Source organism: Canis lupus, chromosome 18 (assembly GCF_011100685.1).
Source record: "Canis lupus familiaris isolate Mischka breed German Shepherd chromosome 18, alternate assembly UU_Cfam_GSD_1.0, whole genome shotgun sequence".
Lineage (NCBI taxonomy): Eukaryota > Metazoa > Chordata > Mammalia > Carnivora > Canidae > Canis > Canis lupus.
The window spans coordinates 44,909,962-44,936,763 of record NC_049239.1 but is presented as its reverse complement, the minus strand read 5'-3'; the positions used below and the strand labels follow the sequence as shown (position 1 = coordinate 44,936,763).

At 51.4% G+C, this 26,802-nt stretch overlaps 1 protein-coding gene across 1 annotated transcript in view; it reads left to right on the top strand.

Annotated features, from left to right (window-relative positions):
* Nucleotides 1–26,802, top strand: part of TSPAN18 (tetraspanin 18) — a 185,850-nt gene that overhangs the window by 64,174 nt on the left and 94,874 nt on the right.

Sequence of the window (26,802 nt, the reverse complement as noted above, 5' to 3'; positions counted from 1 at the left end):
GAGGACATCCCCGTCATCCCGTCCTTTTCTAGTCACTGTTTTCTCTCGTGCACACCACGGGGGGGGGGGGGCAAGAGCAGGGACCGCCATCCCCCCTCCCCTGACATTCAGGGTTCCACTGTGGGCGCGTGAGCAGGCCACGCCCCAGGGGGGGTGGCAGGACATCCAGGGACGAACAGCCCGCACGCTGGGTTCTTGTTTTCTGTCTCCGTGCTGTGCACATAGAGGAATTCATCCGTGACGGGCGGTGGAGGAGCCCCCAGCGGTGGGGGTGGGGCGGGGACAGAGGTCCCCCAACATCCATTTCCCTCGAGTCCGTGAAAAGGTGGAAAAGCTGACAAGTCTCGGATTCCATGCCTCCTTCACTGCACAAAACACACACCTCTGGTCATTTGCCAGCGAACTCTAAAGCATGAGCATAAATAATTAAAATGAAATTAGAGTTGTCAAAATAAATTAGCAAAGCCCACGAGCCTCTGTTCCCTGTTCCTCCTCGTGATCCTGGGAGTTCTCCGTTGTTGTCTGGTAGGAGCCGATGATGGACAATGAGACATGTAGCGTGGTGCAGAAGGGGCAAAGGAGGGGTGCTGGGGGGGTTGGAGGGCACCTCAAGGACTTACAGGTGCACAGACAGTCATGGGCCATTCCTGCGGTCCGGGGCGGGCAGAGCCGGTGCCAGGCTGCACCCACAGGTCTCGGAGCAGGGGCTCTGGTCAGTCCCAGCCCTGGGAGCAAGTCTGCAGTGGGCTCAGGGCATGCAGGGGGCAGGGGGGCCATGTGTCAGCACCAAGAAAATAAAGCATCCCAGGGCTACACGACCTGCAGCCCCGAACTACCTGGGAACTAATTGGATTCCAAGAAGTAAAACTGATTCTTCGGGGTCGGGGGGGTGGTGGTGAGAGAAAGAGTCCACTTTTCTCCCTGAGCCTGGAGCATGAAATGGGGTCTCAGGCCCCCGAGGTCTTAGACAAGCGGACGTGGCAGGAGGAGGGAGGTGGCATCTACTCAGAGTGAACCTTCTGGAAGTCTGGTCTATGTTTGATCTTCACACTCGTGTGCCACAGGTGGCCCCCACCAGTGCTCATGTGGATTCGTGGGGTGGCCTCCTACCTGGTGTCCTGCTGCTGCACTGCCCTGCTGTTTGGCAGAATGAATGAATGAGCGGAGGCAGGACTATCATCATGCCCGCTCGACAGAGGAGGGAGTTGAGGTTTGGAAAAATCCTCTGGCTCACGTTTCCTGTGTGTGCATTAGGACACTGGGTTTGAACTCCGGCAGAATGGCTTCAGGGTAGGTGTGGTAAAAGTCCTGTCGTGCCAACTTCAGGCGCAGGGGACTGGGAGCGACATCTGCTGGATGCTGTCAAGCATCGGGCCGGTACTAGGGACCTCGGTGATGCCACAGCTCAGTGACTGTCCCCACCACCCTCCACTGAGCATTCTCCTCACTCATCCTTCCAGCAAGTATTTCGGGATCCCCATTATTCTACGTACTAAGACTAGAACAATACGTAAGACGAAGCCCCTGTCCTCATGGAGCTTCTTACTGTCCGGTGTGAGGAGGAGAATGTAAATGAGGAAACAAGGTACTCAAAGGGAGGTAGAGCTGTGCAGGAGACCGGCCAGGAAATGTGGTAGCGACTGGTTGGGATGGGAGGCGCTGCTTTGGGTGGGGTGGTCAGGGAGAGCCTTGCTGAGGAGGTGGACGTTAAGCAGATTCCTGATATCTGGGGGAGGTTTTAGGAAAAGAGTATTGCAAGCAGAGGAACCAGCGAGTGCAAAGGCCCTGGGGTGAGGTCTGAAAGGGAACCAGCGTTGCTGGAGGATAATGAGCAGCAGAGTGATTTGCACACAAGCTGGCAAGCGAGGGTGGCTTTAGAAGATGGAGCAAGGAATTTGGTTTTGGTTTAGTAAGAGGAAGCTGTTAGATAGTATTAAGCTGGGGAGTAGCATGTCTGATTATATTTAGCTCCGTGGAGAAAAGACTCTGGTGGGGCAAGAGTGGAAGCTGGGAGGTCGTTGAGGAGGCCGCCATAGTACCAGGCAAGAGAGGATGGAGACTGGGACCAGTGCAGTAGTAGTTGGAAACGGTGAGCAGGACTTGGATTCGGGACGTGTCTTAGGGTAGACCTGACAGGAAGGACTTGCAAAGGGATGTGAGGGGTGATGGACAAGAGAGAGAGTGACTAGGAGATTTTGGATCTGAGCTTCTGATAGAAACGAAAGTGCAGGAGAGGGTACACACACCCGCAGAGCCTCCCTGGCGGGACTAAGGATTCCGAAGGAGTGTTTCTGTGCCAGACTCATCACTTCATCACCCTGTGCCTCGTCCGGGGCCCGACAGAGTGAAGGTCTCAGGAGCGGTTTGTGGAGTGCAGTGTGCACGAAGGAGGGGAAAGGGCTCAGGAAGGCAGGGGAGTGTAGATAAGTAAGGGAGTAATACTGCCGAGCCTAGAGTGGAATAACATCGGCTGTTCCCTAAGCGGCCGACGCAGAACAAGAACAAGAACCCTCGGCTCTCAACAGTTGTGCAGCAGAGTGGTTTAGGGACCAGTGAGAATTTTGCCTCCTTTTTTGGAGATTCAAGATGTACATTGGGCCAAATAAAGGCTCTGAAAAGGCCTGCACAAAAGACCCAAATTAACTTGGGTTAAGCCAGCATTTCCCAGACTTCACCGGCAGAGCTAATTTTACTGGCTTATTGACATCTGAACATGATTCAGGAAAGGCGGCTCAGGCCAGCCCCCCTCACATGCCCTCAGTTGCTGACTGTCACTGAAGAGGGTCAGAGGGGCAGCTTGCCCTCCTACTGAGCTCTTAGGAAATCCCTCTGGGGTTGAGGATCCAGGTTGAGGATCGGTCCAAATATGGTGCCACCATTAGCATTATAATAATGACTATTCCCGACTCACTCCTGAGCTGGGTCAGCCTTGGTTGTAAGCAGTTTCCATGCTTCCTCCTGTTTTATTTTATTTTTATTTTTTTTAAGATTTTATTTATTTACTCATGACAGACACACACACACACACACACAGAGAGGGAGGCAGAGACACAGGCAGAGGGAGAAGCAGGCTCCATGCAGGGAGCCCGACAGGGGACTCGATCCCGGGTCTCTAGGATCACACCCCTGGCTGAAGGCGGCGCTAAATCGCTGGGCCACCGGGGCTGCCCTTCCTCCTGTTTTAAAGCTCAAAACAGCCCTTTGACATGGGTGCTATCATCACCCTCCTTTTATTATTATTATTATTATTTTTTTACAGATGGGGAAAGCAAGACTTGGAAAGATTAAGTGGGCTTGCCCCAGGGTAGCAGAAAGGGAAAGTAACAGAAGGAGGATACGGTCTCAGGAAGGTTCTAGAACATCCCCTGCCCCCAGCCTGACCAGTAGGGCATCCGTCTGGGGCTGGGTACCCTCCCCCCATCCACCCCAAACCCTGGCCAAGCCACAAGGTGGCGGGGGTGGGGGTGGGGGGCTTCCATTTGGTGTCTGGACTCCCTTGGGCAGCCCGCCCTCTGCCCTGCCCCCCACCGTCCTGGAGCTGATGTAGAGCATCTCAGAAGCCCCATGGAATTGGAGAATTTTAAACAGGAAACTGGTATAATTTTGGTCAGGAGCTCAGGCAAGAGGGAGAAGCTCTGCCCGGCCCTGCCACATCCAAGAGAAATAAAGAGGGAGGGTTTAGGGTTTCAAGTTTGTGCGTTCAGGGGCTGTGAAGACAAATAAGGACTTTTATTCAGCCCTGTCCAGGCTTGGCTGCCTTCTGCTTTTCCAGCCTCTCCCTTCCCTCCTTAATTGAATTGAATTGAGTAGAGGGCCCTTGCGGTGAAGCCCACCTCCCACCCAGGCCTTTGTGGCTGGACACCCCCCCTGCCCAGATCCCCCCAGGCTTTCTCATAGCCAGGGCCTGCCCCTCCTCACCCTCCCCCCCCCCTTGGTTTTTATTCTTGCAGGAGCTCCCCAGGGCCTGGACCACTGTGGGAGCCGCGGTGAGGGTGGATACAATGAAAGTCTTGTAAGGCTGTAGACCCCTCCCGCCTCCTCCCCGGGGGCCGTGTGGCGCATTCCTCAGCTCTGCCCCAGACCTCTCTGAACCCTGGTCCCCTTGGAAAGCCAGACTAAACTTGTCTGGTTGGGGAGAGGGATTTTCTCAGCCCCAAGAGGCCGTCCCCAACCCCCAGCCCCTGCACGTCGCACACCCCTGGTCCAAACAGCACAACCACAACACAGCGCCAGCTTCAGCTTTGGCAGTTTTATTAGATCAGCCAGTTCATTCTTGCCTTAGGGATCCCCGGCCCCAAATTTATTTCATTTCCATCCAGCTCCTCTGCAGGGGGAGGGGTGAGGGTGGGTGCTTAGAACGATGATGATGATGACCAAGTCCAAGCCATGGCTCATGGGTGGGCTGGAAGACTGTTCTGGAGAACCGCACAGGTGACCCTTGCCAAGCCTGTCGCAAGGAGGGGCGTTCATTGAGTGTGTCTTATGTGCCCGTGATGATCTATGTGGTCACCACAACCCGGAGACGTAGCGCCTACTCCTTCCTGCAGAAGAGGAAACCGAGAAGGATGAGCCTTGCCCCAGCTCACAGTCAGCAAGTGGCAGGGCGGGGATTCGAACCCAGGCACGCTGCCTTCAGAGCTGCTCTGAGCCGCCACTGCCTGGGTCAGAATGCTTAGCAGGTGTTTGTGAGACAGGCCCTCTTCACCACCGGGACGGCCTCCCCTGCCCCCTACCCCACCTCGGGGCACCTGCTTTAAGAGTCAGGGACTCACTTTTGGGTCCCGATCTTCAGGATGACCCGCACAGGTATCACGTGGTCGGCCCATTTTGCTGAAGGAAAGACTGAGGTTCAAAGAGGTAAAAAGAATTGTCAGAGCTCCTGAATCTGGCATATCTGGGATTGGAGCCACTTTTTGGCTCCGCTGCATTTCATGGGACCAGGCCCCTGGCTAGACGAGCCCCTCTATTTGGGAGAACCAGCCACCCATCCAGGCTTTTCCTGACTAAGCTAGATCCCCTTCCAACGGGCTCGCATCTGTGCCGCACTGGGAAGCTTTGCTCAAAGTGCATCCGCATCCTGTCTCCCCACGGAGCCTCTTCCTGGGCTTCCGGCAGGATCCTAGGGGACACCTGCACCTGTTTGCAGGTTGTGGTCTGGCCGCCTGGGCCGGCTATCCCCAGGCTCCTCGTGGCCCCTCCCTGAGAGGGGCGATTCCCAGGGTTGGGGCGGACGGGCAGGGCCTTCTCAGGCCTTCGGTCAGATCATAAATCAAGGGTAAGTACAGAGCTTCCCCCCCACAGAGGCCCCGTGTCTGCCCAGAAGGCGGTCTTCTGGGGAAAGCACGCTTCCTGAGGGTCACCGTGGCTGTCTGCCCGGCGGGCACCCCTCCTGGGCTGTGGGGACCCGACCGCAGCCCAAGGTCACGCCGCCGGTCAAGGGCGGCGCCAGGACCAAACCGCAGATCTTCTAACCCCCAGTCTGACGCTTTTTCAACTACATGTGCTGATTTATTTAAAATAGCATCAAAAGAAGAATGGCAGATTGTTGAGGCCGAGTGAGTGGTACCGGGAGGTTTGTTGTAGCGTTCTCTCTGTGTGTTTGACAACTTCCAAATTATCAGTTAAAACGATAAACTGAATATCACCTCCTCGGGAAGCCCTTTGCTGAATGAAAATATTAGATTGCCATTCTTCTTGCCAGCTTCCCACCCCCACCCCCGCCTTTTTTTTCTGCTTCCTCCGCAGAACTTAGGATAACTCACAGGCCCTTTATTATTTGCCTGTTTACGTCTGTCTCAGACAAGTACGAGCTCCTGCCTTGGCTTTGTGGGCTGGTGTGTGCGCGTGTGTGTGCGCGTGTGTGCATCTGCTAGCACAGAGCCCGGCATACAGAAGGCATCCGATAAACACCTGTGGAGTAGCATAATATACGTGTGGCATCTGGAGAAGCCACGGGGGCTTCGGGAGTGGGTATAGCACAACACGGAAAGGGTCTCCACGAGGCAGGCGGTGGGTGTCAGTTGAGTGCAGAGGGCAGAGGGCAGAGGGCAACTGATTCGGAGCCCCACTCATTTCTCCGTGACCTTGGGGGAGTCTCTGACCTGCTCAGAGCCCCCAGTTCTCCACCTGTATAGTGGCCTTCACAATGGCTCTAGCTTAGAATGAGGCAGCGACGCAGAGGAGCCTGGCACGCACCAGGTGCTTCCTCCATGCAGGTGGTTTGCACCTCCGCAGGCCCTAGCGGCCCCTCCCAGACTCTGGTTTGGAAGGAAGGAAGTTTCGTAGGTGAAAGGGCCAGCTCTGGCCAGCTCTACAGGTCTGTAGAATGATCTGGGCGCCCTGTAGACCCATGCTGTCTAAGCAAGGCCGAGGCCATGGCAAGCTAAGAAAGCCCTGGTCCCCTAGAAGGTCTCTGGCGGTCGCAGTACTTGGCTGCCTGCACCCAGGGCCCCTCTTGGGTGATGTTTCTTTCTTTTTTTTTTTTTTTAATTTATTTATGATAGTCACAGACAGAGAGAGAGAGAGGCAGAGACACAGGCAGAGGGAGAAGCAGGCTCCATGCACCGGGAGCCCAATGTGGGATTCGATCCCAGGTCTCCAGGATCGCGCCCTGGGCCAAAGGCAGGTGCTAAACCGCTGCGCCACCCAGGGATCCCCCTTGGGTGATGTTTCGTTTGTGCGGTCATCTTCATGCCCACCCAAGCATGAGCACCTGTCTTCATTTCTATTTTATACACGAGGCACAGAAAGCTGGAGTAGCTTGCCCAGCTTGCACAGCTCGGAAGAGGTAAACTGGGATTTGAACCCAGACCCAGGAGGCAGCTTTACTCAGCAACCCTGATGATGATTCATTCTTGGCACCCAGTTAATGTGTTGAACAAAGACAGATTCTTCTGCTCCCCTTCTTTACTACTCAAACTCCCCTTTAGGTCTTGGAGCTGTCTCATTAGGAAGTGAGAAAGGTCCCCCATGAGTAGAGAAGACAACAGAGGGAGTGTTTGGGGCACTGGCATTGGGTGGGCCCCCGGGGGTCAGGGACCCTCCAGGAGAGGGAATGACAAACACCAAGCTCTGAGGTGTGCTCAAGCACCCAGACAGCAAAGCTGGATGTGGCTGGGCAGGGAGGGGGAGAACATTTGGGAGCCAGAGAACACTAGGGGGTGGGGGTGAGGGCTGCCGGCCTTTGAAGAGTCCTGATTGTATTCTAAGTACAATGAGAAAACGTTCCCAGGGTTTAAGCAGAGGAGTTCCAGGTTCTAATTTGCATTTTAAATAAGTCTCTCTGGCTGCTGCATGGAGAATGGATTATAGGGGTGAAAGGGGGAGCCCCAAGACAGAAGTCAGGACTGCTCCCCAGGAAGGCCCTGCTTGGGGGTGGGCATTACTCTCTCTCTATCTCTCTCTCTCTCTCTCTCTCTCTCATACACACACACACACACACACATACACACACACACACACACACACACACACACACACACACGTCTTGTTTCTATCACGTGGACTCAGGAACCTGGGGGAGAGGTGGCTGGTGGGGAGACCCCAGGGCATTTCTCTGGGAGATAGGAAACCTCATGGGGATCCCTGGGTGGCTTAGCAGTTGAGCACCTTGTCTTCGGTCCAGGGCGTGATCCGGGAGAACCCGGGATCGAGTCCCGCATTGGGCTCCCTGCATGGAGCCTGCTTCTCCCTCTGCCTGTGTCTCTGCCTCTCTCTGTGTGTCTCTCATGAATAAATAAATAAAATCTTAAAAAAAAAAAAAAAGGAAACCTCAGTCTGTCCACACTGGTCCCCATAATAGCGGGAAAGAAGAGGAAATGATGAAGGAGGGCTTTGTATATTGAGGGCTCTCCTAGGGAATCCCTCCCAAGTCTGCTCAAACCCGTTGATAGTACTAGTGTTGTTGTTGTTCACATTATTTTCTATGTTTGTATTTAGCATGACTATAAAACATTATTAGAAAGAGCGGTGTTATTTTAACATTGAGCTACTACTGTCAATGGGCACACCGGCCCCTTGATGGTAGGGGACGGTGTGGGGACAGGTTTGAGGAGAGAAACAGCAGAGGCGATTTTACTTACCACCCGGTAATTGAGTGCGTGCTGTTTCCTGGCCCTGCTAGGCACTTCTGCCCCCTAGGGATTCAGCCTCCGAAGGAAATAAAGGGAGTGAATGCAGACTGTAGCACAAAGTAGGGTGTGAATGGCATCAGAAGCAAAATCCACAAGGGTAGGCTTTTAGGGGAGAAAAGTGGGGGGTGGGGTGGAGAAAGCCTTTACGGAGGTGGAGTCAGGGTGGGGGTGGTTGGGGGGGGGTAGGAGGGAGGAATTCCAGCCCCTGGGGGCAGTATCTGCCAGCGCCTGGCCTGGCCGTGGGAAAGCATGGGGTGTATATTTTCAGTGGAGAAAGAACGATCCCCTTTGGTGGTAACCTTGGGAACATGGAGAGGAGTAGCAAAATATTAATTGGGAAGATGGACTGGAGCCCAGGTGATGGAAGTCCTTGAATGCTGAACTTGGATTTAATCATTCAGCCTTGGGGAGCTTTTGAAGGCCTCGATTCAGGCCAGTTGATCTAGGGCTCTTGCTCTGATACGGTGCAGGGGATGGACTGCAGAGGCGAGAGACCTACACGACTTGTCTACTGCACAGGTCCAAGCAATAGAAGATGCAGGCCTCCAAGGGGGCAGGGGCGCTGGGGTGGAGACAAGGGGCAGATGCAGGAGGCAGTGGGAAGATTCTACAGGACTCTGTGTTGGGTGGGTCAGGGGCAGAAATGGTGACGTGTCTGCGTCTTTGAGCTGAGGTACCTATGAGACTTGGGGGGCTACCAAGAAAAATGAGGGGGATTCAGAGATTGGGGAAACAGCCAGTTGGGAGGGCCCAGGGAGATGATGAACTCAGCTGTGGAGAAAGAAGTTAGGATTCTTACTTAACCACCACCCTTCCTCCATCAGAACCCTTTTCCAAGAGTATCCTCTCGATGCTTCCATGGAAGTTTGACCTGCATTTATTAAGTTCTGAACCTAAGAATAGAATGTTGCCAACTCAGAGCCGGTCTGTTTGGTCTTTATCAGATTACAGTGTTATTCATCCCCACTCTCCTCCTTGCCTCTTTCTGCTTCTAGATGTCAAATTCACTTAGGGCCACAAGACAGGGGCCGAGTCGGTTCCTTTTTTTTTTTTTTTTTCTCCTGTGGACCCAGGACACATCATAGTCCCTGGCAATAGAAGAGCTCAGCAAGTATCTGTAGAGGAAGGGAGGGAAAGCGGGAAGGAGGGAGGGAGGAGGGGTTGCCTTACTCCCCAGCCTAGCCCCTGGCAGCCCCTGAACTAGTATCTGGGGCCCAGTGTGCGGTGGATGTGTGAGCCCTTGCGATCTGAAGTTTCGGGGCTCCCCTCTGGTAGCTGCTCTGCTTGCAGTGGTGTGTTTATCTTTAAGCTGTGGATCGCAATTTATCTTTCGGAGTCCAAAGGCATTTACAAACCCCAGCCTAAAACAATAAAGCGACCGCATATCTGAGGAAGGGGGTGGAAGGTGGGGGCAGGAGGGAAGAGGAAGAAGAGAAAGCAAGAGAAGTTCTTCCCTCCCCTCCCCTGACGATTTCTGGGATGGAGGTTAGAGCTAGCAGGGTGTTTAAGTGGGGTGGGCAACAAGCCCAGCCTCCGGCCTATGGAAAACTCATAGAGCTTCTCCTGGCTGGCTGTTAGGCGCGGACTGTGCCGCCCTGGGAGTGTGCATCAGCAGTACCTGTCTGGCGTCTTGGGAGGGAGAGCAGGTCCCCTCGACCACAGCCTGGCGGTGTCCACCCCAAAGAAACCACGCCGACTATTGCTTTTCCTAAAGGCTGGCTCTGGTGGATGCCTGGGTAGGGCTCCTTGGCAGGATAGAAAGCCAGCTCGAAGTGGGAGCACGGATGTGTGCCTCTGTCTGGAAAGCCAGCGGGGACAGACGGAGAGACTTGGCTAATGACAGGTGGGCTCTCGGGCCACTTTTCACAGCTCTTTGTGATGCAGAAGTTAAAAAAGAGAGAGAGAGAGATTGGGAGAAAGAGACAGAAGTTGCTGCCACGGAGGCAAATATGTCTCAGGGATTTCCCCAGTGTTAAATTAGGAAAGTTTAAGGGAGAGATCGTGATGTCTACCTGGTGTTCTGGCTGCTGTTTCTGGAAAGCAGCTGTTCCCCTCAAGATAAGATCAAGCTCCTGGCTCGGAGGCTTGGGTTCTAGTCCCAGTCCCGAGATGAACTCACTTTGGGACCTCAGCTCGGTCGCTCGGCCCCTCTGGACCTCCGTACTTGCCTTCTGTATGAGTTTCCTAGACGGCTGTAACAGATCACCCACAAACCGAGTGACTTAGAACAACAGAAATGCAATCTCCCACATGTCTGGAGCCCAGAAGTCTGAAATGAAGGTCCAGCAGGGCCACAGCCCCTCTAGGGCTCTAGGGAAGAATGCTTCCTGCCTCCTCCTGCTTGCATGGCAGTCTCTGGCCATTCCAGGTGTCCCCACCCCTCTGCCCCACTGTCTTCACATGGCCCTCTCCCTCCTGTGACTATCTCCCTGTGTGTTCTTTTTTTTTTTTTTTTTTAAATTTATTTATGATAGTCACCCAGAGAGAGAGAGAGAGAGAGGCAGAGACACAGGCAGAGGGAGAAGCAGGCTCCATGCACCGGGAGCCTGACGTGGGATTCGACCCCGGGTCTCCAGGATCGTGCCCTGGGCCAAAGGCAGGCGCCAAACCGCTGCGCCATCAGGGATCCCTCCCTGTGTGTTCTCTCCAATCTTGGATGTAGGGTCCTCCCTTAGCGAACATGACCTCATCCTAATGACTACCTCTGCAAGGACCCTTTTTCCAAATGAGGCCACAGCCTGAGGTTCTGACGAAGATCATGAATTTTGAGGGGACAGTATTCAACCCAAGACACCTTCCCCCTCCACCTTTAAAGGGTCTTCGTAGGGGTGCCTGGGTGCTTAGCGGTTGAGCGTCTGCCCTCGGCTCAGGGTGTGATTTGGAGGTCCTGGGATCGAGTCCCATATCGGGCTCCCCTCATGGAGCCTGCTTCTCCCTCTGCCTCTCTCTCTCTCTCCCTCTCTCTCTCATGAATAAATAAATAAAATCTTTTAAAAAATACTAAAAGATTGTTGTATTCTGTGGAGTTCAACTTATGTCGTTCATAAGCAATTATTAAGTGCCTGCTGGATGTAGAGTGCTTATCTTAAGACAAATAAGGCCACTGTTTTCGGATTGGCCTGCCTCATTCATAACAAGCTTACATCAGTTGAACTTGCACTAGGCCTGTTGGGGAGTGGAGGACGGGTGGGTCTCTAAAGAACCCAGAGCTTTTTCTCAGATACGTAGCTGCTTAACTGTACCTGTGGTGTTTGTGTTAGACAACTTCAAATTTGCTTGGGTGTCGACAGGAACTTGCCCAAAGCTTTCCTTTTTATGCCACCTGCCCCCCTCTAAAAATCTGTCTAACTTGTCTTGGGGCTAGAAGAACACTGTCTGATTCCACAAACTTTCAATCCAACAATTTTTTGGAACACGGGCCGCATAATCTAAGAAGTCTTTGGCAGATCTAAATCAAACATAACTTTGGGAGGCCGGTTCCTTCCGCGCTTCCAGAGCAGCGAGAGGAAGTGCATCAGCAATTGGCAGCATGTGACGAGCCAGATGATTTTAGGTGGAACTTCCATGAACTAGAATGCTTTGTATTTCAACGGTTTTAGAGCCATGGAAGGAGTATTTGATCACATATATTTCACACATCCATCTATGGTTTCCTAGTTAGTATTACTCTTGACAAGGTTAAGTCGAGAAAATGAATTGGTTTTAAGTCACTTGAAAGAACAAGATTCAGTAAAGAATAGTATAAGTGGGCTATAGATATGGTGAAACGAGTGATGGTAGTACGCAGGGGGATATTGCAAATATCGTGAGGGGGTTATGGGAGTGACTCATGTTTGGGGAATACCGGTTGAGTGGGTTAGAGTGTTTGGCATTCACACCTGTGTTTGATCCCGGCTACACCGCCTACTGGCCCAGTGGCCACGGGCAAGTCACTCAGTGCCTTGGAGGATCAGTTTCCCCATCTGTAAGTTGAGGGTGGTGGGACCTCTGGGTCACAGAGAGGAACATTCCTGTGGTGTGTAGAGCGAGGGCCACCCAGAGAGAGCCAACGTGGGCTGGATGGAGCTACCAAATCTGAGGTGCCGCCCGTGGGATCCAGATTGGAAGACACAGACTCCAGTTGTCTGGGAGAGGGGGCCAGGCAGGGCTGGCTGGGCTCCAGGACTGTGAGCTGGAAGGGGCCCCCTAGATGCTTGACCCTGGCGTACGGTCCCTGGAAGCAGCCTCCTGTAGGTTTGAAGCTGGAATGGGGCCAAGTGGAGAACTGTTTTGTATGTTTTGTTTTAGTGATTCAGAAAGCTTTTTTTAATTTTTTTTTCTTTTAAGATTCCACTGTGTGTCGTGTGCTTTGCTTGAATTTTTATTGCTCCTGTAAAAAAAAAAAAAAAAAAAATCCCATGAGAAAATTCTGCGACCTTATTTCCGTTTTACGGATGAGAGTACTGAGGCTCAGAGAGGTATTGACCATGGTCATATAGTTAGAAGAGGCGGAGGGAGGACTGGAAACCTCCGCTGTCCTGCTTCAGCCCCCCTGCTCCTCCTGCCCCAGGGGTGGGCATTCCTGGGCCTGGATCCAGAGAACAGCTGTGATGATGGGCCGACCTGGTACAGGAAAGGAGACCGGAAATTGACTGGAAAATCCTACACCTTTTTATACATCAGGATCCCCTAGGTAAAAGCATCCCACAGGCTCATGCTCTTCTATTTCACCTGTCTTTCTAGAAAGGGGACACAGGGGATCATTGCCTGATCCACGGCTTTCCCATTTCTCTGCAGCATCAAAGCAGGTGAAATTGTCCAAATACATCCTCTGGAGACAACGGGGGCCAGGGGGATGCAATCTCATGGGATTAAAAAGCAATTTAAACATGAAATTACTCTCTAGGGCCTGGCGGCTACGCAGGGAGGAGGAATATAACATTTCTTAGAAATTGATATTCTCACTTCCCATCGGATGTGGGTTTGTGGACAGTCTTCTGGGTTCCGTCTTCCTCGCCATGGCTTGTGATAACTGTGATTGCCCTTATTCATACAAGACTTGCATTTCATCAGGGACTTTCACTTGAAAACATGCCTGAGTTGGTTTGGCACTTGGCGCTATTGTGGCGCACTGGGTGTCCTTCTTGAACTTCCCAGGCCAACACCCTCCACAGGCAGAGACCTTGGTAATAATAAGAGCTAGCACTAATTTTGTAGCAATTGCCAGGTAGCAGGCCTTGTTCTCAGCGCTTCACAGGTTAATTTATCCTCAGTTATTTAATCCTCAGCACAATGCTTTAATCCAGGTATCATTGGCCTCATTTTACGAACCATGCCCAGAGAGGTGGGGTGACTTGCTCAAGATCACACAGCTCAGCATGACTGATACAAGTAGGATTTGAACCAGACTTACCTTCTGAACACTAGGCCACACTGAGTTCCCTGTGAGCTCCTCTGACACACGCCCAGCATACCCTGAGCAGACATCTATCACCGAGCTTAGCATACTGAGAACACTTATTTATTTTCTCATTTATCTCCATTGCGACTTCTTCGAAACTGGGGCAAAAGCCTATTCAGTTCTGTATTCCCAGAACCCAGTAAGGCAATTGGCACACGAAGAGTGTCTGATAATGTTGTTTTTGTAACAAAAGGATTTGAATTTGAAGTTTGCTTTCAAGGAAATTCGCATCAGTGGATGCCAAAAAATAAGAAAGAAGCCATTTGAGAAGCAAAGAGCCACGGGTGAGATGTGGGGCAGAATGACCCAGCTCATTTGCTCAGGACTGAACATTGTGCGGCTGAGGCGGCGGCGTGGATCTGGGGCGGGTTGGTGCTTGGTGTTTATCTCAATATATGCCAGGCTCAGTGTCCACCAGCTCTCCTGGACCACAGTGACGAGAGTGCTTTGGGGGGAGGCAGTGTGGTTGGTGAGAGCAGCCTGGGCTTGAAATCTGACTCTACTTGTGATGTGTTGGATGTACAGGACTTTCAGTCTACGAGACAAGTTATGAAAATTCAGTGACTTGTATTTAATGCTGATTTGCGGGCACCTGGGTGGCTCAGTGGTTGAGCATCGGCCTCTGGCCCAGGGTGTGATCCTGGGGTCCTGGGATCGAGTCCCGTATCGGGCTCCCTGCATGGAGTCTGCTTCTCCCTCTGCCTATGTCTCTGCCTCCCTCTCTTTGTCTCTCATGAATAAATAAATAAATAAATAAATAAATAAATAAATAAATCTTTAAATAAAATCATGCTGATTTGCTATAAAGTATTCTATATTTACATGATTTCAGAGACTTATGTACTAAAGGACATGTCCTTTTTGATGTCCAACATTTAGTTCCAACCCCAGAGGGTGGGACAGATTTGTGTTATTTATTTGTTCTGTAGGCCTAGGGTGTCCGGAATCCTGTTTAAGATTTTAGGATGCCTTCAATATAGACTTTTTTGAAATAAAATTAGTTCCTATACAAAAAAAAAAAACCAAACCAAACCAAACAAAATGAGGCCTCATTCTAGAAAGGGGGACTGAGGCTGAGAGCACACAAAAGTGATTGCCTTAAGTCCCAGGATTAGAAGAGAGAGCAGATCCAAGTTCCGGAACTGGTGCTTCGCCCTGTGTTGCACCTCTGCCTTTTATCATTGGGAAAGCTTGGGCTTTCCTTAAAAAATTTTTTGAAGTCCAGGGGTGCCTGGGTGGCTCAGTGGTTGAGCGTCTGCCTTTGGCTCAGGTCCTGATGCCGGGGTCCTGGGATCAAAACCCCCAGCAGGCTCCCGTGCAGGGAGCCTGCTTCTCCCTCTGCCTATGTCTTTGCCTTTCTCTTTGTGTCTTTCATGAATAAATTAATAAAATTTAAGAAAAATTTAAAAGAGACCAAAAAAAAAAAAAAAAAAAAATCTCCCAGGACGCCTGGGAGTGGCTCAGCAGTTGAGCATTTGTTTGCCTTTGGCTCAGGGCCTGATCCTGGGATCCAGGATCAAGTCCCACATCAGGCTCCTTGAGAGGAGCCTGCTTCTCCCTCTGCTTGTGTCTGCCTCTCCCTGTGTGTCTCTCATGAATGAATAAGATCTTTAAAAAAAATGTTTTTAAGTCCTCCCCCCCACCAAAATTGCTAAGTAATTTATTGAAGTGAAATTCACATAATATAAAATGAACCATTTTGAAGTGAAGGATTCGGTGACATTTGGTTCATTCCCAGTGTTGTACAACCACCTATCGAGTTCTAGAAATGTCCATCATTCCAAAGTCAGATTCCTTACCCAGGAAAGCGGTTTCCCTCCATTCTCCTCTCCCCTAGGTCAATCCTGCCTTCTCTCTCTAAGCATTGGCCTCTTGGGGACTTTTCCTATAAATGGGACCATGCAGTATGGAACCTTTTGTGTGTGGCTTCTTTCACAGAGCATAATATTTTAAAGGTTCATCCTCATTGTAACATGTATCTGTGCTCTGTTCCTTTTTAAAGGCTGAATAATAGTCCACTGTATGAATCTACTACAACTTATTCACCCAATCATCTGTCATTGGACATCCAGGTTGTTTCCAGATGTCTTTTGGGTATTTGTGACTAGTGCCGCTCTGAGCAAGTGTGTACATACACTTGTTTGAGGACCTATTTTCAAATCCTTGGGGTATATACCACTTTCCCTAAGTTTTAAAGGCTGAGGCAGATGCATGCTGCACTGTCGTTTCTGAATATTACTAAACCACCAGGCATCAATAATTTAAAATTTAGTTAATATCTGGGGACCCCCAGCTGGCTCAGTCGGTAGCACTGATTTCAGGGTCGTGAGTTCAAGCCCCATGTTCGGCAGGGAGCCTACTTAAAAAAATAAAAAATAAAATAAATTAAAAGTGGGGAATATTTTGGATAATATCTATCTCATCCCTAAAAAATAACAAACTTCCTGCTCTACAAACGTGGTTTAAATACCTCCGCTTCCCTGGTCAATGGAGTTTTATCCACGTACACAAGCGTGCATACGTGCGCCTGTGCCTTCTCACACTCTAGCTGCTGCTTTTTCACGGGTTGCTATCCCACTGGGAGATTGTGTCTCTGTTGATGTTTATTGACATAATGATGTTTTGGTTTTCTAACAGCCTCCATTAGGCGCTCAACACCATTCAAAGGATGTGAGGAGAGAGAGAGAGTCACATTCTACCGTTAGCCTTGGAAATAGAATTAGAAATACAAGCATTATTAGGTTTCTAGTGATACACTCCTTGATGGCCTGTACCATATTTTATGCTTTTTAAAAAAACATTCCCTGGGGCACCTGGGTGGCTCAGTCAGTTAAGCATCTGCCTTTGGCTCAGGTCATGATCTCGGGTTCCTGGGATCAAACCCCTGCATCAGGCTCCTTGCTCAGTGGGGATCCTGCTTCTCCCTCTCCTCCCCAGCTCAACTCATGCTCTCTGTTGCTATCTCTGTCTCTCTTTTAAGTAAACAAATAAAATCTTTAAAAAAAAATAAAAAATAAGATAAAAAAAATTTCCTTTAGTTCCAAGTATGAAGTTGGGAATCTGCAAAGGTTTGCTCAGTGAGGGAGTCACAGCACTATTTTGATATGCCGACAAGCTCTTTAGCAAAACTGGCTGTCGCCGGTGAAATGAAGAAGCCCCAGAAGGAGGATAGAAGGGTCAGCTCACTTCCTGGGATGACAGCTGTCACAGTGAACCCCGTGAACAGGCAGGGCCATCTACACCATGCGTCGCCATCGGCCTATTTCTCCAGGCTGCACCTGGACATTAATCACGCAGCTCTCTGTGATGAGTCAAAACAAGCATCCCAGGTCTCCACCAGGAGGGCCTCCAGGCTGGGACATCTGTCGCCCGTGGCCTGGCAGGCCTAACTAGCCTGTTTTTTGCAGATCTGCAGGCTTACGTTCAGATCTGGCCACTTCCTGGCTGGATGACCTTAAACAAATGACTTAACCTCCCTGGGCCTCAGTTCCTTCAGGTTATGGTAATTGTGGAATGAACTCCAGCTTGTAATGTGCTTAGCCAGGTGCCTGGCTCATAGCAGGGGCTCAGTTCTGTGATTATTGTTGCTATGCTCTTTCCTTCCTTGCTAGACATTTTCTCTTCCTTTTTTTTTTTTTTAAAGATTTTGTTTATTTATTTGTTTGAGAAAGAGAGAGAGTGCATGAGTGGGGGCTGGGGAAGGAACAGAGGGAGAGGGACAAACAGATGTGGTGCTGAGCACGAAGCCTGATGCAAGGCTCAGTCTCGTGACCCCAAGATCATGACCTGAGCTGAAATCAAGAGCCAGACGCTCAACTGACTGAGCCATCCAGGCACCCCCAGGCATTTTCTGTTTCTGATGTACAATAGAAGCAGCGCTAAGCTAAAGGACTCCTCTGCTCTCATGGAAGACAGTCCAGGGGGGATGGCAAACATGCAAATAAACACTTGCAGAGGGCATATCATGTGCTGCTGGAACACAGGGTGGGAACCGATGGGGGATGTGGACTCGTCTTCACAGAGAGTGACCCTCTCATCTGGTTCCTGGAGGATGGAGAACAGATCCCTGTTGGATAAGGTGGGGCTGGCATTCCCAATGGGGGCCCCATGTGGGAGGTGTTTCCGACAAGGGTAACAGCTCGAGGGCTCTAGGTGTCTGAAGGTTGGGGTGTGTATGTGTCTGTATTTAAGGTGGAATCTGATACCGACATAAAGCCCAAGATGAGTTCCAAGTTAGGGCCGGAAGTCAGGGTCTGTCTTTGGTTGGGGAGTAGCAGTTACTTTGACTTCTGTACCCCTTCAGAACCAGCCAATCCCCACTTGAAGGGGGAAGTCAGAGAAGGAAGCCCCATGGGAAACAGGGAGCTCTGCAGATGACAGGATGACTTCTCCAGCTGCCTACCCGCCCAACTCATCCCTTGATGAGTCCGGCATCGTTCTCATTAAGGCACACACCAGGTTCACGAACTAGTCTCATTGGGCTGGAGGAGGGGCTGGTGGGTTCTTAGCCAAAGGGGTATCCGAGGGATGGTGGGGGTGGTGCAGGCAGCCCCCAGCCCAGGGAAGCTGCTGCTCCCGGCCCCGTGGGGCCTCTGGGCTTCCCAGGAACGCCAGGACCTGTCAGCACACACACAGCGCACAAATGACTTATTTTGCTCTGTGACAGAGATAAATACTCTGTGTGTGTGAGTTAATTAGTGAAATGACAGAGCACGGCTGTGTCTCTGTGGAGCCCCCCAGCACTAGAGCCTGCCCTCTCGGAAGCCCCACATACCCCTCACCTCGTACCCACCCTGGTCTACCGTGCTTGGTCTCTTACTCTCGAAGTGGCCCAAAGTTTGTCCTGGATTTTCTGCATCCCTTCCAGCCTGCCCCTGGCCTCAGCTGCCTGGTGCTTCGTTCCTCTGCAAGATAGGGGCTCAGTCAAGCTGCTTCCAGATAGATGACCCTGAGCAGAGAAAGGCCAGCTGAATGCCCTGTGGGCAGGGACCCATGGCCATGACGTGGGGACAGACACAAAGGAAAGAGGCTTCGCTTGGAGTGAATGCGGGTGCCGTTCCCATCTTGTCCGCTCGGGACTCCTTGGTACGATCACGGGCACTCACATAAGCTCTCTGAGCCTCAGTTTCCACAGGGCAAAGCGGGGATCATAACATGCTTGTGCTTGAGGGGTTGCCCCAGTGCTCCACACCCAGGCGTCAGGAGCACAGGGTGAATAAGTTGGAGACAGTTTATGCTTCTCACATCCCGGATGGGCTGCCAAAGCATTCTTGAAATTTCTCTTCAGCAAGCACTGCTGGGAGGAAGTCCTCCTCTAAGAACTGAGTTTGGGGGACGCCAGTGGTTGAGCTTCTGCCTTCAGCTCAAGGTGTGATCCTGGGGTTCAGGATCTGGTCCTGCATTGGGCTCCCTGCAGAGAGCCTGCTTCTCCCTCTGCCTGTGTCTCTGCCTCTCTGTGTCTCTCATGAATGAATAAATAAAATCTTAAAAAAAAAAAAAAAAAAAAACTGGCTTTGGGCCTCTCCTCACTGTGTGATGTGGAATAGGGCACTGGTCTCTCTGAGTGAGGCTGAAATTGGAGGTTGTACAACGGCTCTGGGCCCTGGCCTTATGACATACACGCCAAATACACATCAAGTGCTATTATCTTGCCTTTTTTTTTTTTTTTCAAAATGTGCAAAAAGCTGGCATCAACGGGCCCAGGAAGGAGTGTGTGGGCCAGAGCACGGTGGCCAGCAGCAGAGCACCAGGGGGCCCCTCGCAGGGCAGAGCCATCCTGGCTCCTCGGGGTCCAGCAGCCCAGCTCTGCATACGCAGCATGCAGGCACACCCGGACCTGGAGAAGAATCTGAGCAAAGCAGAGGCTGACATGTGAAAACAAGGATCAGGGGAGCAGAGATCCTGGGAACGGGGCCTCAGAGACAGATCCTTCAGAGATCATCAAACTTTATAAAGCAGCAAAACTACTTTTTCAAAGGAAGCCCAAAATAGGAAACAGACAAAAGCAAAAAAAAAAAAAAAAAAAAAAAAAAAAAAAAGGAGTCCTCAGGCGGTTTATTTCTTCATTGTGGGGTGGAAAATGCCTCATTGTTTGTGGCCTGTCAGCAGAGCACCAGGGTGGAGGGTCCCAGACTTCATTTCCTTTACCAATAAAAATTTGTTTTAAAAGTCGGGACTGACATCTGGGTCTGGCTGATGGCCTCTTCCTGTTGGAGAGTAAGGATGTTAAAAAAAAAAAAAAAAGGCAACTACCATCTCCCATCCCATTATTTCATAGAAGAAAGAGTTGGTCCTTTGTTGGGCAGGACAGGACAGGACAGGAGGGACAGGGCTTTACTAGGAGGCTCTGTCTTGAGTTTGCTCATTTGCTGAGTAGGGACCTACAGTAGCAAAGCGGCAGGTGGGAGCCCCTTCCAGAAGGTTTCCGGTCATGGGGTTTGAAAAGTGTTGTCTTGTTGCAGTGGCTCCTTTTACTGGTGTGGAATCCGAGGCCCTGAAAACGACACAGCTCTTTCTTGGACTGACAGTTGGTATGTGTCTACTCCATGCAGTTCACCAAGCCTGGGTTAGCACAGCAGCTTCAGAGAGGAATTGCATTTAGGAGGACCCGATCCTGCAGGGAATCATGGGCAGTGTCATTCATTCATTCATTCATTCATTCATTCGCCAATAGCTTATTGACCCTCTACAGAGTGCCAGCCAAGTAGGAATGTGAGCTATGAACAGGGCCTGCAGGGTACCGCCTAATGGTGTTTGAAGTCTGATGGGCAGAGATAGAAGAGGAAAATTAAAGGAAGCAAATAAACAAGAGGATGTCAGGGAGTGAAAGCACTACAGAGGTCGTGAAACAATATTAGGGGGCGGTCGGGTATGTCTTTGATGAGGTGACAGTCCTGAGAGCCGGGACTGAAACCCATCTGACCGTTGTGTGAAGACCTGCATCATGAGAAGAAGCTGGACTTGCAAAGTGCTGGCAGAGGAACATTCTAGACAGAGGAAATCAGGTTTGGGGGGAGGGGGTATGGGAGTGATGAGTGGGAGCAGTCACATCCAGGTTCCAGGGTGGTCGCCGGTGATGGTGAGTAGGGAGAGAGGTGAGAGCAGGTGCGGACCTTCAGGGCTGGAAGTGCCCAGGAGACCCCAGGCTGGGGCCAGTGTGGAAGTGGAGGCCCACCCGGACTCCGGACTATCATGTGGCGGTGGGGGGCTTCCTGCCTCCCAGCTAAGATGCACCTTCTACCCTGACCTGCCAACTGGGCCCAGACCAGGGTGAACCAGGGCCTGGGAGCATCTCTCCTGTCACCTCAATGTCCTTCTCAACCCATCTAAGGTCTGAAACCACGGCCCCAAAATAAACCCATCCCCATTCCTAGAAGGTGACTCAGAGTGAAGAGGCCAGAGGCTTACTTCCCCAGCAACACTGCTGGTCCACCCCTCCCCAGGGGCTGCTGGGCTCAGAGATCACCCTCAGAACTAGGGTTGTGGGGTCCAGAGGCCTGCCCACCTAAGGCATCACCTCTGCTCTTTTTGGGGTGTGTGTGTGTGTGTGTGTGTGTGAGAGAGAGAGAGAGAGAGAGAAGGGAGAGTCTGAGTTGTTGAGGATTGATGGGAGTCACTCAACAAATATTTATTGAGCCTCTACTCGATGCTGGAAATTCTTCTAGGCCCAAGGATGCTGGGGTGAGGACACTAAATACATACCTTAGATGAATGTGGCTCCTGGTAGGTGCACTGCAGAGAATAAACATTGATGACAGGGCATCATGGTTGCCGCTGCTTCTGACCGAGTAGTCAGGGAGCACACCTCTTTGAGGAGGAGCCATTGGGAGTGGAGCGTGAGAGCCACCAGCTATGGGACATGAGGAGGAGCGTGCCTGGCAGAGGGGCCAGCAGAGGCACCCAGGTGGGAACAGGATTGGGTGTCCTGGGAACATAAAGGAGCCTGGATGCTGCAGCAGAGAAAACTGGGCTGGACGAGAGCAGGGATGGTAAATAGGATTTCCTATCAGTGCCGACTCTGAGCCATCGTAGCACCTGCCAAGGAACCGGGCCGAGAGCATCGTAAGGTCCCTTCTGGGTTGATCAGCAAAGAGGGCTACAATCAATTAGTGATGTCTGCCACGGACGAGACTGAGAAGGGCTGCACGCATGCCATACATTTGCCATTTCTGCATCACTCTTGACTGAACGTGGCAGGAGACCACACTGGGTATGTTTGTGCTTGTCCCTGTCTTCAGCATCTGTGTATTTTCTCCTCTGGGTCATCAGAATTGAGTGCCATGTGTGCCCCTGGCACAGCCCAACACCAGAGAATAGTAGTGGCCGTTGTGCAGTCCTGCATTGAAGTGTAAGCCAGGCCCTGGTGCTCATAAGCCATGAGTCCTCACAGCAGCCCTGGGGATGGAGTCCTTCCTCTGGGTTTTGAGGCCCAAAGAGCCAGGAATGACACCCATCTGACCGCACACCCCCGATTCTTTCTGCTGTAACAGTTGCCTTCTCAGAGAAGTTGAGGGCCCTGCGCACATTTGGAGACTCTGCCCTGACAGTCACTTGGGGAATGAGTCGATGAGAAATTGATGCTGACTGCCTGCTTCTCCTGTCCCTTCCTGCTCTCCCTGAACCTGCCATCTCCAGTGAATTCTGTCTCCAAATCAAAGTGAGTGTAGATTTACTGGAAGGATCTGGCTCCCAGGCTGCCTGCTGTCTGGGTGCAGGGGGTGGGCCAGCCCAGCCAGGGCCTGGCAGCCTGCCCTTTCTACTGCTGTCTGCTTCTCCTTCTTCCTCATTTCTCCTCTGCTCTGACCCTGCCCAGGAAGCATGGGGAGGTGATACATCAGAGTGCCCTGGCTCAGGTGCAGATGACATTTAGGGCAGGGATGCTGCGGCCAACTGGGCTCTGGTGCCAGAACTGTGGTTTACAGCCTCCGGCACAGACTGATGGGGCTACTTTATTTATTTTTTAAAAAGATTTTATTTATTTATTTGAGAGAGAGAGTGTGCAGGCATGAGCACGAGCAGGGGAAGAGGCAAAGGGAGAGAGAAAGGGGGAAACAGACTTTCCTCTGAACATAGACCCCGATGCTGGGGCTCGATCCCAGGCCCCTGGGATCATGACCTGAGCTGAAAGCAACCACCTAACCAGCTGAGCCACCCAGGTGAGATGAGGTTACTCTAATGAAGATTCCTTCTTGGGAAAGTGTGAGGTCGGAGGAGCAGGTGCGGGGCCTGCCTGCTTGGCAACCCCTCGGGGGATACCGGTTGTGCATCACTGCCTCTGAATGCTGGAGAGGCAGCTAAGAGCATGCCCAAGGCTCTGGGCAAGCCCCCGCTCTGCTGTCTACCAGCATTGTGAGCTTGAACAAGTCACTTAACCTCTCTCTCTCATAGTAAAATGGGAGTTGGATGACATCACCAGAATAATGCCACAAGAGACTCCAAAGCTCAGTGGCTTAAAGCAGTGTTTATTCTCATGTTCGAGGGCTGTGGATCGACTGCACCCTGGCTGGGCTGGCCTGGCCTGGACTCCAGGCTCCAGGCTCTGACTGCAGATGGGGTTTGAGTCTGCTCCATGTGTCTCTCATCCTCCTTAAAGCAACAGCCTTTGGGACCTCTGGTCTCCTCTCTATGTGGTTCTTCTGGGGCCCAGGCTAAAGGGGCAGGGGCCACAGAGACATGTTCTCACAAGAGTTGACCAGAGCATGAGGGGGCCCTCCCCACCATGCAGAGACAGTCATGCCTCTATTCCAACATCTCCTTGGTCAAAGCAGGTCACATGGTGAGACCCAAAGTCAAGGGCAGGCAGTCAGTGCCCACCAGAGGATTGATCTGGGAAAAGGTGTGGATGACTATTTCTATTACAGGCGAGGGAAGGCTAGGGAACTCTAAGTCAAGCTACCCCTGAGGTACAGAGGGATCCACATTCCAACCACAGCCCAGCAGTCTGTGCCAGGTGCAGTGCAAAGGGCTTCAGGTATAGCACCTGTGGGGTGGCCCTTCCCTGTCCCCCATTGACTTCACAGACAGGAAATGAGGCATGGGAACTCAAGCCTGCCCAGGCCACTGACCTTGGGCCCAAACCCTTAGCCACTACGGTCCAGGCACTTCCCCAGTGTGGCTTCACTTACATCCAGCCTGATGACGGTGCTCAGGGGTACCTGCGATTACTCCTGCCTTGTAGTTGGAAAGTCTGAGGCCAGAGACGAGTGTCCCACAGCTGAGGTCACCCATTCGAGAAGGTGGAGAGTCTGTCTGCAGACCTCTGATTCTTGGAGTGCTAATATCTGCTCCCTTCAGCCTTGAACATTTATTAGGCTAGGAGAGGAGAGAGCACTAGTCTGCAAGTCAGGATATCCAAATTTTGCCTCTGGCTAGGTGTGTGATGCGGGCAATCTCCCTTGTTTAACTTGGCTGCTACAGAACTGGTGGTGAATGGCAGGAAAGCCCACTTCCCTCCGAGAGCCCTGCCTGTGCCGCCCTGCCCGTGCAGAGGACTCTATTTCTATACATCCTCCAGGACACAGGCCTCCTGGGCCCTGACCCTGACCTTCCTCCACCCCCCTACCCGCCACCCCCACTCCCTGGCTCTGAGGCCAGGGGGAGCCTGGGGCCTGAGGGCCAGAGGATTTCCTGGCTCAGCCCCACCAGCTGGCCAGAGAGCATTCAGCAACCACTGCTCCCCCTCATCCCCTCTGGCCTGGGTTCTCTATTTCCAGCTGATTAGGGAAGGCGAGGAGGTGGCACTGATTTTGTTGAAGGGTGGTTGGCCCAATGGCCCACATTTGTCTCAGACCTGGCTCCCTGCTTCTCTTCTCTGAGAAGAAAGAGAAGAGGACCCTGTTCCTGAGGGCAAAAGAGATAAATCATTGATCTGGGCCCCAGTTTCCCCAATTGTACGATATTAAGTCCTGCTGGACCAAGTTGAGGGGATTGAGAGAGATTCACTGGGAGCAGAGCTGGAGACCCCCTCGCCCTTGTCCCTCCATCCTCCACCTAACCCCCCATGGCTGAGAAACAGGGCAACCAATGTCTTTCTCTCGTCTTTGCAGGGGAAGGGAGAAGGAAATTAATTCTTATTTATTGCCTTCTTCTATGTGCCAGATGCTATATAGCAATAGTTATTATACTAATATAATATATATATATAATACGATGTGTCCTAGATTGGCCTGTATCACTCACTGCAAGAGCCCTGGCTAGGGCCCCTCGAGGCCTAGGCCTGAATCCTGACCGTGCTGCTCAAAGCATACCTCCTGACATCCCTGAGCCTCAGTTTCCTCATTTGCCAAGTGGCCCAGTTGATCTCTTATACCACTCATGACCCTGATCGTCCACAGCTGGGCCTGACAGTCAAGCAAACGCTGCAGGTCTTTGCCTGTCGCAACAGAAAGGATCATCTTCTCAGACCCAAGTGTTATGGCTTGTTTAGACCATTCACTGGTATCCAAGGCACCGAGGCTTCTGGTTTCTAGATGTGAATCTGGTTCTGAGGATGGAGTCAACTCGTCCTGAACCCCTATCCTTCAATGTCAACCTTAAGCCAGACTCTTCTCTTGAGTGGTTTGGGCTGATCTTTCCAGAAGCATGAGCTGGACAAGATAACACTTCCGGCTCCTGTTCTGTGCTTCTGTGTAGGAATTTGCACCCCTCCAGGCATCTCAGTGCTCATTAGAGAGCTGGGAGGAGGTGGTGATTATAAGGAGTGAGGTTAGGGTATCTGGACTTCTGGGACTGGAGGTGGGGCTGCGGAGACTGCTGCATTTCATGTCAACCTCAGGGACCCAGGGAACCTGTGTGTGTGTGTGTGTGTGTGTGTGTGTGTGTTTAGAGTTCTTTAAAACTGCTAATTGTCAGGGTAAAAATATTTTCACACATTTGCTCTCCGGGAGAATGTTATTACTAAGCATACTGGCAGCCTCATTGAAGTCAAATGGCCACAGTCAACATGGAAATCCTAATTAATAGATGTTCATGCTGCTCTCGGGCATGGCAGCGGAAGTAATTATCATGATTTAATTGACTTTTCTCCCCTCTGTTATGCACTCTGCTTTTTCCATTTTCTTGAGCTGGGAAGGTTTTTTTTTTTTTTTTTTTAGACCTTCTATCTCTCCCCACCCTTTTTTTTATACATACTGTCTCTCACACCAGTGCTCTGTTTGTCAAATCCTATTACAGTAAATATTGTGACAGCACAAATCTCTATATTACGGAAAAGTCCAGAGCCTGAGCCAAAGGCTTACTTATTATGAATGTATTGGTTTTATAAAGGTGCATTCAGACCCAGCAAAGGTATCTGGCAAGGAGAAGGGAAATCGATTTGCTCAGAGGTTCTGGTTTCAGCAAGTTCCTTGGGACTACGGGGGACAGAGGGCCACCTGCGCTTGCTGTCAATATACACTCGAGGTTCCAGGAAATCCAAGGGGCAAAGATGGGGCACCTGTGAGCTCCTGGAGCAGAAAACTGTCTGAGGAATTCTATCTCTGGTCAGGATCCCTCCAGGTGGCTCATTGCTCTCTCTGCTTTGGCCAGCATTGTCTGCTAATTTATCTTGACCATAACCATCTGATAAGTGGACTCCCAAGTCCTCATGGATCTCGGGTCAGCACCACACAGACACCTGGCCATGCCCCCTGAACCTCCTCCCTGTGCAAGCCTGAATGGTGCAAGCACACCAGGCTGTGCCGTTCCCTCCAAAGGTCAGGGGATGGACTGCCCTGGGTCCTGGTGCAATCAGCTGTGGCAAAGGGGCAAGGTCATATGTCCGAGGCCTGCTCCTCAGGAGCTATGGACAGAACCTTTCGCAAACAAAGGAGACTGTGGGAGGGGCCGATGTAACCCTGGAGAGCTAAACTCCTTGGTTTGTCTTCTGGTTTGGCCTCTTACTTGCTGTGCATCTTTGGACAAATTATTTAAATTTTCTGTGTCTTGGTATCTTCATCTATAAGATGACAGCGCTTACACCGTAGGGTTGTTATGGAAGACCGATGACTTCAACCTTGTAACACGCTTAGTAAAATGTTAACCCAGTAGTAGGGTCAAGTGAATGCGTGAGGCAGCTCCCAGTGTCTGGTAAGCAAGTAAGAATGTCCTAGAGTTACAGACATTGAGGACTGCATGAGCCCAAGCCATCATCTAGGTGAGCCCTCAAATTGTACACCAGGGGGATCCCTGGGTGGCTCAGCGATTCGGCACCTGCCTTGGGCCCAGGGTGTGATCCTGGAGTCCCAGGATTGA